At 42.8% G+C, this 15,412-nt stretch overlaps 1 long non-coding RNA gene across 1 annotated transcript; it reads right to left on the bottom strand.

Moving 5' to 3' along the window:
* Positions 1-1,567: 1,567 nt before the first annotated feature.
* LOC105602430 (uncharacterized) lies at positions 1,568-8,557 on the bottom strand. Its single transcript, XR_001021036.5, has 3 exons — positions 8,353-8,557; positions 5,790-5,958; positions 1,568-2,075 (listed from the first exon to the last, which is right to left on the bottom strand). It is a non-coding gene; the product is annotated as an uncharacterized LOC105602430 (long non-coding RNA).
* Between the last annotated feature and the right edge of the window lie 6,855 nt (positions 8,558-15,412).

Raw genomic sequence — 15,412 nt, 5'->3', positions numbered from 1 at the left:
TTTTTTAATTGAAGGATAATTGCTTTACAGAATTTTCTTGTTTTCTGACAAAAGCCAACATAAATCAGCCATAAGTATAAATATATTCCTCCCTTTGGAACCTCCCTCCCCGTTCCACCCCATAATCTTAATTATTTTTATTTGACTGTTGTTAACAGTTCTAGACTGGTCTCGGGCCTGATCTCCATTTTCCCTTGCTGTCCATTCATCTTAATACTGCTCTCATGCTAATAAAAATTAATCATGTTATGTAATGAAATATAATGTATAAAATCAACTCTGCTTTGGCAGATGCAGTGTTAGAAATGGAGCAATTAGGCCCTTCCCCCCTTTTGTCTTTTACTCAAAGAGCTGTCTTCAGTGACTGCTTATTACCTAGGATAAAGTCCAAACTCCTTGGGCCTTCACAATCTGGCCCTATCTGTTTTCCTAAGCTCCCTGTCTTTTCACATCCACTTTCTTTCTCTTTATGTTCTTCAGACATAAAGTTCTCTGTTCTTCAGTCTCACTACCATTCCCAAGGTGCTAGAAAGAAGCTGTGGCTGTGAGTCAAATCTATCTCACCTACCTTCACTAATTCAAGGTCATTTTAAGACTCGCGTGTCCTCCATGCAGCACATAGCCTAAACAATAAGGTGTTTGCTAGAGTTGTTTTCTAGAAACTTGAAGTCAGCTATATCTAGTCCAAGCTGAGCTGGACATAAGTGAGTGTCCATTCAGTGACCTTCTGACATCACAGGGTCAAACACTCTACCTTCAAATGGTGCTCAATGCCCTCATTTTTGAATGTGCAGAGGCCCATAGCTTATTTACACCTATACAGAAAGACAGTTACCACCCCTTTCCAATCACCTTTTCCCATGCTTTCCACACCTCAAGACATCATGCAGTTTTATTCCATAAATGTCCGGAGCCCCAGGCATTTGGTAGGCATATCTGAGATTTGGCTTCTCTCTTGGCTGCCTTGCAAATCAATCCTCGCTGCTACAGACCTCATCGTCTTAGTGGTCTGGCTTGCTGCAGGACTGGCAGAACAAATGTGGCTCAGTAACAAAAGCACCCCATGTTCCTTCACTTTGTCACGCTCTACTAGTCTGTGTGAAATGCCGTCCCCCATTCTTGCCCTGGAATTACCCCAGTTCAAGGGTCACCTCCTTCCCACTCCACTCAGGCAATTAGCCTTTGCCTCCACCTGGATCCTGAGGACCTATTTGCCTGCCTCTGTCTTGTGGTGTCGTAATTCTCCTAGTGTGTGTCTGTCTCTCCCACAGTGGCCTCTTCAGGAGCATTTCTTCTCTCAGCTCCACAACAGTATCACGTAACGGATGCCATGTCTGCCCATGGGCAGCACCCTATGAGTGTTGCTCAAATCTGTGAATAAATAGAATAAATGCTTCTGAAATTCTTCTTCAATCAATGGTTCCCTTAAAAATATCAGTTTCTTGGAACTCTATCTGATTATATATCTTGCTCCACATGGCAGAGTGAGTTATTAACCAGCTATAATGCTAGAAACAGTTGAGATAAGCGAGTCTGCTGAATAAAGCAAAGAAGGCGTTAAAGTGTGTGGAGGGGTTGTCTGTCAACAACAGTCTGTCAAAAATCTTTATTGAGGGCTTGTTATGTGCCAGGCCCTTTTCTAGGTGCCACCAATGGCTTGGTTTCATACACTGAATGACAGCAGCTATTCTTTAATTCAGGTTCAGAACCCTTTCCAAAAAAATTCTTTGTTCTCACATACATGCTTTCAGTTTTAATTCGATCATGCCCTTTGAGAGCAGGATTGCTGTGTTCGTAAAGGAGCTCCCCCTGCATCATCAGGTGTTCCTATGAAGTGGGCCTGTGCTCTGGATGGGATTCCAGACCCTCTTCATTCTCCTGCGGCTAAAGCAGGTGGAGAGGGGACCCTCACCAGGAACCACAAAGCCCTCACAAGAGCGACTGGTGTCTAGCTGTTTCCTCCGGCTGGGCTGGCAGTCAGGAAAGCTGGATGGGGAGACTGCAAGGAAAGCTCACGCTTGGGGAAGCAGCAGCGGGGCTCCATCGGTGGGTGGTTTCAGTACAAATGTTCTCATCTGTGAAACATAGAGCAGGAAACACAGGATCACCAGTAATCTTCTTTAAAAACATATTTCCTACCAAGAACATTCTAGGGCACAAAGGAATTTTCTTTTCACATTTTCTCATATGTGGGGTTTTCTAGCCAGCGTCATGAACTGAACTGAACTAAAAATGAAGCCAAAGTGAATACTAGCTTTGTCCCTAGAATTTTGTTTTTAAACTGTGGCACCTATACTGTTGTATTGTAGGTAACTAACTAAAATGTTCTTTTTACTTGCTTGTCATTAATGTTTGACCTACTTGGAAACCCAACTGTGTCCAAGATAGACCCTTGTGTGCATGCCAAATTGCTTCAGTTGTGTCTGACTCTTTGCAACCCCATGGATTGTAGCCTGCTAGGCTCCTTTGTCCATGGGATTCTCCAGGCAAGAATACTCGAGTTTGTTGCTGTGTCCTCCTCCAGGGGATCTTCCCAACCCAGGGATCGAACCAGCATCTCTTAAGTCTCCTGCATTGGCAGGTGTGTTCTTTACCACTAGCGCCACCTGGGAAGCCCAAGATAGACCCATAGTAAACATTAACTTTATCTTAATTTTAAGAAGATCCACTGTACCCCTAACACTGTAACATTCCTAATTACAATGCTCAGCTGAGCTTATCAAAGGCAATGAATTATATTTGCCACATCTCAGAGGAAAGTCCAGAAGCATATTTGATTCTGTGCTAAAATGGCTACAGAGCAGGATTGTAGACCTCATGGGTGACTATAGCTGAAACTCACTTTGATCTTACTAAATCCCTCTAAATAGGAAACAATGAATTAAGCCTGCAGGATAAATTCCTTCCGACTCTTTCAGGGTCAAAGAGAACACATAAACACGTTAACTGCTTTTGTTTCATGTTTCTTCTCCTTCCATAGCAGAACATAGAAATAAAGAAAATTTATACAGAGTGGGCAGGAATAAAGTCTTCTGGTTAATCAAGTTAGTACACTTATTAAATATGAGATTATATTTCTTGAAGAATTAGAATGCAATAAAGTCAGTACTAAAATAACTCTCAGTGGAATTTAGCATAAATGTCTTTTGCTCCCACCTTCCCCACACAGGCATCAAACTCCATTTTCCAATCTTCCCAGGCTCTGGGACCTGGCCAAACCCTTTCTTTCTGAGCCAGCTGCTTCCAGGAGCCAAGTAGGCTAGCATGCTTCTCTCCTAGCTCAGGCAGCTTTTAGAGAGTTCACATGGCACCCTGGACCAGCTCTTGGACACCCAAGGCCAGTTCCACTCACTAGGCTGCAACCCCATTACCCCCAGCTTCCCTGGACATGAGCCCTCGTTCCCCACTGTCACCTTCAGGCATCCCAGTGCTCATTCTCCTCCATTGCCTTTGCTGCTGGCACTCAGCTTCCATGCCTCACAAACAAACTGCTCAGAATATTTGATAACCAAAACAGTGTGGGCTAGCTCCAAACAGGCAGAAAGAAAAATGACCATCATACAGGTAGGCAAGTGTTCCTCCTTTAGTTTCTGGGCTCACTGGGGGACCTAAGGATGGCCAAGTGATGGGGAACAGTCTGGAGACTCAGAAGAGTGGCTGTATACCAAGTAGGTCTGTTGTGATGGCACACACACTGACTGTTGGCCTGAGACTCCAAATGACTTTACCAGAATATCACCTGCATTCATCACCTTAGCAGAATCCTGGTTTTTCTCTCCCACACAGCTCTTATAAGTCATGGCTGGCAGTTCAGCCATGTGTCCTGGAACCCTAGAATTGGAAGGAGGGGTGGTCCTTTCTCCTTGATTCTCAAGGCTGCTTCCTTTATCATCACTCCCACTACCCTGACCCATACCCCAAGGTAAAAACTCCTTCAGGCTCATATCAGCTAAAATATCAGATAAATACTCTGTCCGCCCCTTTCAATTGCAGCCATCTCCTAAGCTCCTGCCAGTCTCTACATTGCATCCAGAACTTTGACTTTTTTTTTTTTTTTTCTCATATAAGAAATGTTTGAGAATTTCCTGGTGGTCCAGTGGTTGGGATTTGATGCTTTCACTGCAGGGGCCCAGGTTCTATCTCCAGCTGGGGAACTAGGATCCTATAGTCCACATGTCATGGCCAAAAATAAATAAATGAAAAGAAAGAAATATTCATTATTAAGCCTTCCTTGTTCCTGTGTGCAGTATGTATGAAGATGTGTATGAATTATTGTCTTTAAAGATAAGCTCATAGTTTAAAGAACCAGACTAGATACTAAATTCTTACAGAGACATATAGCATTTACAAATATGAAAATATGAGCACAAAGTAATAGTTGGTCTATTAGTTTTCTGTAGCTGCTGTAACAAAGTACCACCAATCAGCTTAAAACAGCAAAACTTTATTCTTCACAGTCCTAGAGGCTAGAGGTCTGAAGGCAAGGTGTCAGCAGGGCTGTGCGCCCTCTGAGACTCTGGGCAGAATCCATCCTTGGCTCTTCCTAGTTTCTGTTGGTGGCCGACAATCCTAGCTTTCCTTAGGCCACTTCATCATTCTAATCTCTGCCTCCATTTGTCACATGGCGTTCTCCCCATGTATTTCTGTCTTCATGCGGCATTTTCTTCTTCTTATAAGGACAGCAGTTATACTGGATTAGGGTATACCCTAATAACCTCATCTTAATTTGATTAAATAGGCAAAGACCCTGTTTTCAAATAAAGTCACATGCTCAGGTCCTGAGGGTTAGAATTGTCAGTGTATCTTCTGGGGGAACACAATTCAACTCATAACAGTTGGGTAGGAAAGAAAGCAAGGGAAGAGCCGGAGAAGGCTGGCTGGACAGAACTGGTGAGCTGGTAAGTTGCAGTCATCCAGGAAGAGCAGGAGAAGGGGAGTGTATCGTGTCATCTGGAGCTATGTGTACAAAGGGACTAAGATCTGAAGGGTAAGCACCTTTGGGAAACTGCAAGTGATTCAATCAAGCAGGTGAAAAGGGTCTATACTCAGCAGTGGCAAGAGGTAATCCGAAAAGGCAGCAGGAAGCAGGTCATGAGTTTAGTTATCTTCCCATACAAACATGCCTTCACACCTAGGCTCTCACTCTGCACCTCCTGTTAGTCATTTGTCTTAAACACCTACCTCCCCATCATTTCCCACATCCAGTTGGTCCCTAAGTCCATCTGATTCCGCCTGCTAAGAATCTCCTAAGTCTGCCTTGTCCTTTTCATACCCACTGCCTTAGTTCAGACCCTCAACATCATACACATGAGTGCAACAGCCGCCCCACAGAAGCTCCCACTTTTATGCTCACCTGTCTCTCTCCATCTTCCTTTGCTGCCAGGGCCACCACTCAGCTCAGAACAGTGTCCTTCCCAGGAGGAATATGTCTGGGAGGTGGTAGGTAGATGTGTGAAGGTGGACCCTAATCCAATATGACCACTCCATGAGTGGAGTGGTCTTAGCCTGCTGTCTGAATTTCACCAGCTTCTTCATCACACCCTGGCATCCCCTGCAGCCAACTGAAGGCAGAGCACTAGCTTCCCAGAGGACTCCAGCTTCTGATCTACTCTTTAGGGACTGTTTTCACTGTGGCTTAGTAAGTTGGTATTCTGGTTTTACTTTTCTAATGCAAGTTCTATTACTTCCAGATTTGAATCCTTCAGTCATTCCCCTTCACCTTCAAATTGACATCGGAACTCCCTGTCATGGTTTACAAGGCTGTGGGTGATCTGACCTTGGTCACTCACCTGACTTCATATTCCACTGCTCCTCCGTAGACCCTGGGCCCCAGATGCTACTGAGTTCTTTGAGTTCTCTCGAGTGACAGTCTTTCTTCTGCCTGGGATGCCGCCTCTTCATCCTTCTATTTCTGGCTGCCTTCAGCTTGTGTTTCCAAAGGCGCATCGGGATCCACTCCTGAGGGAAACCCCCCCGACCCCTCAGCCTGGGGTTGGGTGCCCCTGCTTGGTGCTCCCTAGTGCCCAATTCTCACCTCGATTATAGCTCCTAATCCTATGAAGCTTCTTAATCCTACATTGTAATGGTTGATTTTCTTGTTTATCTTCCTCTCTAGACTGTGAGCAGCTTAATCAGGCTCCATGTCAATTCGCCTAAAAGCAGGGTACCCAAAGTACTGCCCTCTTGGCACCTGTGGAGGTATCCTTTGCTTTTTCAGCCTAATGTTTGACATTTTTGTTTTGCTTTTTCTTGATGTAATTGCTGGATTCCCACAGACGTTAGAGGTGTACTCTAAGACAATCCACTTCAAATAGGTAATGTTGGCAGTTTCCCTTGATGGAGCCTGATCAGCAAAGCCCCAGTGAGGTGGGGATGGAGCCCTTGTAGGCAGCTGGACACATAGCTGCAGATGAGATGTGGAGATTATATGGACTCTCTGAAAACCATTGTCTGCAGGTGGATTCTTATTGTAAATACTTGAAATAACTTGGTCTCAGTCATCCATAATACTTGGTACAAGTTAGTTTTTATAATTTGTAGTACTTGCAATTAGCATTTCAGAATCCAGAATATTATTTAGCAATTTGAAGATCTTGACTCATAGTAAATAAAAGAAAAATAACAGCCCCAAGGGAACTAACAATATCATCCTTCATAAATGCTGCAAATCTATTATAAGCTAAAGTCTGAGGTGCTTTTGGTCAAAATAGTTTTAAAAGTCCTTTAAATGCCAAAAAGATAGGTATAAAGAATAGAACAAATAAAATTTAAAAATAAAGGGAATTGACTTTTTCCCCACACTTTGAACTTCTATTTTGTATTGGGGTATAGCTAATGAACAATGTTATGATACTTTCAGGAGAACAGTGAAGGGACTCAGCCATACATGTACATGTATGCATTCTCCCGCAAATCCCCCTCCTATCCAGGCTGCCAGATAACACTGAGCAGAGCTCTATGTGCTATACAGTAGGTCCTTGTTGGTTATCCATTTAAAATATAGCAGTGCATGCATGATGGCCCCAAACTCCCTAACTCTCCCTTCCTCGAAGCAACCATAAGTCTGAGTCTCTTTCTGTTTTGTAAGTTCACTTGTATCATTTAATGGGAATTTGACTTTTGAGGCAAGCTTCACACCTGTCCATGTGTTAACTCCACGCCTCTCTACTAGAAGTGAGGGAAACAAAACTGAACGACTGCATCCGTGCGTTAAGGCCCTCATCGTCTAGTGGGAAAGGCCAACCAATGGCTGGGGGTGGAGGAGATTATTTAGTGTTGACACATCGGATTTGTCTTTGGAGTCAGTAATTCCAAGAACAAGAAAAGCTGCCTTCCTGTCAAAGCTAATATGTGAGCTGTTGGCATTCTTAGGCATAATTTTAATAATGAGTCAAACCAGTCCCATGAGCAGAGAACTGAACACATTGCAGGAGTTGCCAGTCTTTTCGGGCTGAAAACTATCACATTGTTTCTTTACCATATTGAATTTGGTGGCCTAAAATCATGTTTTCTGGAATGTTCTTTGGATTCTGTTTTCGCAAGGTTTCTTTACTCCCTGAATAGTTAACTTTTATCATGCTGAAATAACAATTTTTCTTAATTTTAAATTGCTTTGTAATTTTTTTTTTCAGTTTGCGTTTAACATTTACAGTACCATCATTCTGTATTGAACATTTTCTCTCAGGTAGCCACCTGCTGGCTGTTCTTGGTGACTTTAAAGGGCGTTGTCTTTTTTAAGACAGTGGTGTAAGTGGTTGGTACAATACTAGACATTATTAATAAACCATATCAATAAATAGTAAGGTTTGTTTGAGAGCTAAGAAAGATTCTCTAAGTTAGGCTATCCTGTGAAACACTAGTGTTCAAAGTCTCCGTTTACTGTGGGTGACTCTTTTGTGTAGGTTGGCAGTAAACTTAATTACAAGATATGGTACCTCAGGGCTTTTATTTGTTTGAAAGGAAAAAACTCCTTCTCCTTTCAGTGGCAATCATACTTTCCTATTGTAATTCAAAACAAGTTTCCGAAGGAATGACATTTTCAGAGTAAATAGTAAGAAGGAGCGAATGAATGAGCAAGGCATACTTTCTATAATGTTGTTGCAGTTGTTTACTCACTAAGTCCTGTCAGACTCTGGCGACCCCAGGTAGCCTGCCAAGCTCCTTTGTCTGTGGGATTTACCACGCAGGAACGCTGGAGTGGAAACACTGCTACTTCCTTCTCTACGGGCTCTTCCTGACCCAGGGATTGAACCCATGTGTCCCGCATTGCAGGCGGATTCTTTACTGTTGAGCCATCAGGGAAACCCTTCTATAATGCGCAAAGGGAGAGCTGAACACAGACAAAGTACTCACATTTAGTAAGAAATTATGGTTTCCCAATCAACGCATTAAGCACATGAAATCAGCTTTTGTCCCTCAGAGCAGGAGGAGGCCTCAGATGCTCATGGGAAGAGGGGGTGTTAAAAGCTTCTGTTCTTCATGCTTCCTGCCCTGTCTTTGTCCAGATGGCTCTAGATGCTGGGAAGGCCTCATGAAGTCAGTAGGTTCCTTGCTTCCTGGTAGAGTTGCCCCTTGGCCATATGAAACCATATTCCTAATGCTAAAAATAACCAGAGTCTGAGTCCAAAACTTCCTTGTTGTTGACATCTCATGTGTCTGGTAGCCCTGGGAAGCAGGACATCCTACTCTCGTCTCTAATAACATAGAGGATCACCAATCTTAGCCAAAAGTCCCACCATAGTAGTTATTCTCCATATGGGGCTGTTATAACAGCCCCATATAGAGAAGTTATTGTCTTCTCAAATGTAACACTGACTTTGTCCCAAATATTTTTCTCACAGCAGGTGTTTTGTTGTTGTTTGTGGCAAAAGGAACAGAAAAAGTTAAAAAAAAATTATCCTGTAACTTTCTTCTGTGGTAGAAATGAGTGCTCAAATTCAAGTCATCACTGTAACTAGCCACGTAGTTTTGTTCAAGCCCTTTCACTTTGCTGGGCATCAGTTTCTCTACCTGGAGAATGAATATGCATATGAGGGGGATGATATTCCAGTGGTAAATTGTAGAAATGTGGCAGAAACAGCAAATTGGAGGCAATCTTAGCTGAATATGTCAAAGCACATGAATATAGGATATTTATATTTATTTGGATTCTACTTTCATTTTCCATGACTAGTTCTTTTTGGGCCCTAGGGCATTTATTCATTTGCTCATTCCCTCATTCATTCAACAAAAATTTACTTTGAATGTCTATTCTGTGTCAGGCATCATCCTAAATTCTGAAGATACAAGAACATACCAAAAAGCAAGGTTCCTGTCTTCAGAAAGCCTACATTCTTTTTTTTGGCTGCACCGTGTGTGTGTATGCCAAGTCACTCCAGTCATGTCTCTTTGTGACCCTATGGACTGTAACAGCCAGCCAGGCTCCTCTGTCCATGGGATTCTTCAGGTAAGAATACTGGAGTGGGTTGCCATGCCTTCCTGCAGGGGATCTTCCTGATTCAGGGACTGAACCAGGCTGCATGTGAGACCACATATCCCTAGCCAGGGATTGAACCCACACCCCCTCTATTGGAAGTGTGGAGTCTTAATCTCTGGATTGCCAGGGAAGTCCAGAAAAAGCACTTTTTAGTGGGACAAATAGAGAATAAATACGCAAATAAGTAAACAAGATAATTGCTGATTGTGAAAAGTGGTAAGAAAGAAATTTTTTAAAACGTATGGGATGGATGGTAACTAAGGCAATCACCTTTAGGTATATGGCTGTTGTGATGCCATCTGAGCTGAGAAATGAACGTCAAAAGACATGCCAACAATCTCAGCTTCTATGGGTGGCAAAGTAGAGAGGTTATTCACATTAATAACTCATAGGTGCAAAAATGACCCATGTAGTCTGTTTCCCATGCACAGAACATTTTGTTGACAGTGCCTTTAGGCAGAATGCAGAGATGTCAGATTTCCATAGCATCCTACAGTAGGGTTGGTCTTGATCATCACCAACCAATCCCTCATTTGGGGAGGGTGGACGCAGGCAGTCCTCTGACTCTGTGCAGGCCCTGACCTCACCAGTCCTGCTCTGCCCAGGCTGCAGACAAAGAATGAACATGTGCTTAGTCACAGCCAAACTGTGCTGACAAAGGAGTGACCACTTGCTTTCCCATGTACTGCCCATCCTGGTTGGAGAGGTTCTGAGCCCATTTGTCACCTCCTGGGGGCAGAGCAGACTCACAGAGCACTGGTAACTCTTTTGACCTGGGAAGGGCTGGAGACAGAAGGCATGGATTAAAGATAGGTACGGCTGGTGACTGCCTATGTATTATGACTGGAGTTTTTCTCCCCTGACCTGTCCTCAATGCCTGAAAGTCTACTGCTAGAAGTTAGCATCCAATCCACTCAGTTTTTGAAAGGTTTTTTTGGAGGGAGATTTGTTTATTTTTTATTCTTCAAGTCCTTTAAGACTAAATTTTCTTCAGGGAAGACTTGAAAGTCTTTTGGAGAAGTAAAATGTTTCACTCTCTAAACATTTTAATTTGACACCTTAAAAGAGACTCACAAAAATTCTAAAAACAAGAGGAGTCAGTTTATGGGTGCCATGCCCTGAATCTTACCTGAGCCAGAACTGACCTGCGAAATGACAAGTGCATACCCCCTGCTCTTAGAACACGACTCCTGGTTTCCTAAGCTTCCCACTGAGTTACTCCCACTGCAACTGCTCTTCAATCTCCCGGAGACCTCTCCTTCCTCGAGAGGTTCATGGTCACGGTCAGTGTCTGATGTAAGCCACATGCGCAGATAACAGTATCTCATGGGAGACAGCCATGGGCTTATATATGCTATCTCCCCCCCCCCCGCATTCAGCTCAGGAAATAAAACATTATGTGGTAGCTGAAAATGTACCCCTCCCAAAGATACCAGGTCCTAACCCCTGAAACCTGTAAATGTTAAATTTGGAAAAATGGATCTTTGCATGTGTGCTCAAGTTAAGGGTCTTGAGATTGCAGGGGGGATTATCATGGATTATCCAGATGGGCCGTAAATGTCACGACAAGAGTCTCATAAGAGGGAGACACAGGGATGTTCACATACACACACTTGTCTGCACAAGGAGGTCTTGTGAAGATGCATCAGAAAGAGATCTGAAAATTGGAGTGATGTGGCCACAAACCATGGAAATGCTGGCAGCCACCAGATGAGGGAAGAGGTGAGGAACAGATTTGCCTCTAGAGCCTGCAAAGGGAGCATGGCACTGCCCACACCTTCACATTTTGAACTTCTGGCTTTCAGAACTGGGAGAGAATAAAGTTCTGTTGTTTTCAACCATCAGGTTTGCAGTAATTTGTTACAGCAGCAACAGGAAAATAATACAGTTCCAAGGCAATGGTAGCTGCCTGTGTTGCAATCCAATTGCAACCCTCCTCTCTCTACCCTCTGGAAGTAACCTTGAATTTGGTGTTTAATACTCTCTGAATTTCCTTATGCTTTTATTGCATATGCTTGTAATCTGAAATAATAAGCCATTTTATATGCGGTATCATACCATATCCTTCTGCTTATTGCCATTTGCTTTTATCCTCTGCCTCTCTCTGCATCTTTTAAATTATATATATATGTAAACACATATTTTACAAATTATGTATGTTGACACATGTAGCTATAGTTCACTTTAACTGTTAGATAGTATTCCTTTTATGTGTGCATGTGTGTGTGTATGTGTGTGTGTGTATCACAATTTTAAGATCAATTCTGCTGATGGACATTTAGGTTGTGCCTGGATTCTCAGTCCTTCAGGCAGGGACACAATGAACGTTTGTGCTCATATACAGGAATATTTCTAGGATATTTACCAGAGAATAGAATCACTAGGTCGAAGTTTGTGTCATTCTCAACTTTGCTAGATATTGTCAAACTGCTCTGCAAAAGTACTGATGTACACCTGGTGGTTAAATAAGAATTTTGACAGCAGCAGATTTTAGTAAGGGAAAGGATATGCATGAAAAGGATTGGGATGGGAGACAAGGGGAGAGGCAAATAGTTCTAACAAAGAAAGAGTTCTCTACTGAGGCATGAAGCAATTTTGATTTGCTTGGGGAAATTTTTGTAAAATTTTCCCTCTTTAGCCCACACTCTCCCCATTCCGGGATGTCTTCCTAAGGAAAGTATGTATTCTCTCAGGAAACTGGCCTGCATTAGTTGAGAGCCAGTAGACTGGGTGCCTGAGAAGTAACAAAGGGAGGAGAGACAGGAAAGCTTGAATTGAGGGACCACCAGGGGGATGGAGCTAGGCCAGGAGGGTGTGTTAATCAAGGAACCTATTATATAGTGCAGGGAGCTCAGGTTCATGCTCTGTGATGACTAAATGGGTGGGATGGGGCGTGGGAGGACCAAGAGGGAGAGGATATATGTATACAAATAGATGATTCACTTTGCTGTACAGCAGAAACTAACATAACATTGTAAAGCAACAATACCCTCCCTCTGGAAAAAAAAAAAAATCAAAGGGGCACTGAAATAAACAGAAGTGAGTACCTACCCCTCTGCGGCGTCCAGAGGCATCATTAGGGCTTCAGCACGCTTGAGTGAAGGGACTGGGATAAAGGTCTGAATACTTGACTGTGCTTATCCAACTTCAGCTCCTGACAGTGCTTGTCCCAAGCCCTCTTCGAAATTTTGTTATGGAAGAGTCACTTTATAATTCAATAAACTATTGCTCCTCTGGGTCTCTGAAGAGGCTGAAGAGTTAAGGTTGGCATTTTTACATTGGAATTAGCAGCCTAGGAAAACTCAGGAGAATTAAATATAATACTCCCAATGCATTTACAGAAAGTAACATGTTATGGAAGTAAAATATTCATCCAAATACTGTAGAGTAGGAAAAAAGATACATGTACTGATTGAAAATCAAAGTGTGCGCTTGTATGTGTGTGTGTACATTGGTAAGGGGGAGGAGACAAAACAATTCAAAGAATTGGTCTTTTAAATTTATGATGTCTTTTCTCTATAAAGCTACAGGTATTCCTCCCTTCTTAGAAAAATTTACTTTATTAACAGTTAGAGCTGGACATGAAACAACAGATTGGTTCCAAATAGGAAAAGAGTACGTCAAGGCTGTATATTGTCACCCTGCTTATTTAACTTCTATGCAGAGTACATCATGAGAAACCCTGGGCTGGAGGAAGCACAAGCTGGAATCAAGATTGCCGGGAGAAATATCAATAACCTCAGATATGCAGATGACACCACCCTTATGGCAGAAAGTGAAGCGGAACTACAGAGCCTCTTGATGAAAGTGAACGTGGAGAATGAAAAAGTTGGCTTAAAGCTCAACATTCAGAAAACTAAGAAAGATCATGGCATCTGGTCCCATCACTTCATGGCAAATAGACAGGGAAACAGTTGAAAACAGTGGCTGACTTTATTTTTTGGAGCTCCAAAATCACTGCAGATGGTGACTGCAGCCATGAAATTAAAAGACGCTTACTCCTTGGAAGGAAAGTTATGACCAACCTAGACAGCAGATTAAAAAGCAGAGACATTACTTTGTCAACAAAGGTCCATCTAGTCAAGGCTATGGTTTTTCCAGTGGTCATGTATGGATGTGAGAGTTGGACTATAAAGAAAGCTGAGCATCGAAGAATTGATGCTTTTGAACTGTGGTGTTGGAGAAGACTCTTGAGAGTCCCTTGGACTGTAAGGAGAGCCAACCAGTCCATCCTAAAGGAGACCAGTCCTGGGTGTTCATTGGAAGGACTGATGCTGAAGCTGAAACTCCAGTACTTTGGCCACCTGATGCGAAGAGCTGACTCATTGGAAGAGACCCTGATGCTGGGAGGGATTGAGGGCAGGAGGAGAAGGGGACGACAGAGGATGAGATGGCTGGATGGCACCACCGACTCGATGCACATGAGTTTGGGTGAACTCCAGGAGTTGGTGATGGACAGGGAGGCTGGCGTGCTGCAGTTCATGGGGTTGCAAACAGTCCAACACGACTGAGCGACTGAACTGAACTGAACTGAACAAAACTATAATGTACAGAACTATAAATGTTTGACCTAGAAGAGTCCTTAGAGGTGCATCTTGTAGTTCAGTTCTTATAATGACACATAGGTGAAGAGACAGGCCTGGAGGGGAGAGGGATGCTGGCTAAGTCCTCTGAAGCCAGGACTAGAGCCCTGGATCTCATCCGAGGTCCCAACATGCTTTCCATTACACTGCCAGCTCTCCCAACAGCGTAGTTCAGATTGTCTTATTCTGCTGGAAAACCTACATTTGATGAACCTATTTTCATCTTATATTTGATTTTAGCATAAAAATTAACCATATTTAACAAATATTCAAAATGTTAATAGTTTCTCATAATTATTAATATGAAAGTGATTGTGTTGGGGGGAACTTTTCAATAAAATAATACAACAATTAGACAACTGTGAAAACAAACATTTTCTAAAGTTCTATTTCTTTGACATTTGGAACTCAACTTGCCAGAGGGTCTGGCTGAACTAGAAGAAAGTTTTGGGGTCTAAAGTTTTAAGGCCTACACGACAAATACCAGCAGCAAAAATAAAAAAGGAAAGCAAATCACTCTGTAATTACACTATTCTAAGACATCAATTGCCTTCATTTCTTTGTTCACCTTCAGTCTTTGATTGCATGCCATCATTTTATGTAACTACAAGTACAACTCAAGTACAATACTGCTGCCTTTTTTCACTCAAAAAGTGAACACTTTTGTCTTAGGGCTATTTTAGGTTGCAAAGAACTTTACTCAGTCAAGTTAAATTAGCTCAAAAGAAAAAAAAAGTTGTGTGTGTGTGTGTGTGTGTGTGTAGGTAGGTGTATGTGTGAGCCTAATCTTAAAGAAATCCAAGGACAGGAACCTAAGATAGCTAAGCCCCACAGGAATTAGAGCTGGGACACAGCCATCAGCTACGAAGCTGCTGTCAGAGGCCTTAGGTGGGGTATGAGCTTATCTTTGCATTTCTCCTCTGCACTCTCATAACTTCAGTTGTGGATCGACAAAAATGGCCACCCCAAACTATACGACCTTACAGTTATTACTTACAGAGTTTTCAATTATCCTTTCTCTAGATCTCTTAAAGTCAAATTCTGATTAGATTGGCCTAATTTATCTTTTCCATCCAGGTAGGCCATCAGAAGTTTCTGTTTAGCTTGCGGATTGGCAGTCATTAGCTCAGGTAGACACACCTTAGTCCTATTGAATGTGGCTGGGTCAGCACAGCACATGTTCCAGACTCTCTGCAGGCAGCAAGGCCACATGCAGGGACCCCTAATCTTCCTCCCCACCCCCCCCCATCCTCCCTACCCCCATCAGTAGTGAGTGTGGCAGGGAGGCACCAGCTCTCATGTGACCTTTATCTTCATAACTACAAATTTACGGAGTATACCACATTACTTCAAG

Source organism: Ovis aries, chromosome 1 (assembly GCF_016772045.2).
Source record: "Ovis aries strain OAR_USU_Benz2616 breed Rambouillet chromosome 1, ARS-UI_Ramb_v3.0, whole genome shotgun sequence".
Lineage (NCBI taxonomy): Eukaryota > Metazoa > Chordata > Mammalia > Artiodactyla > Bovidae > Ovis > Ovis aries.
The sequence above is the reverse complement of the archived record's forward strand: the minus strand, read 5'-3'. Positions and strand labels throughout refer to the sequence as shown.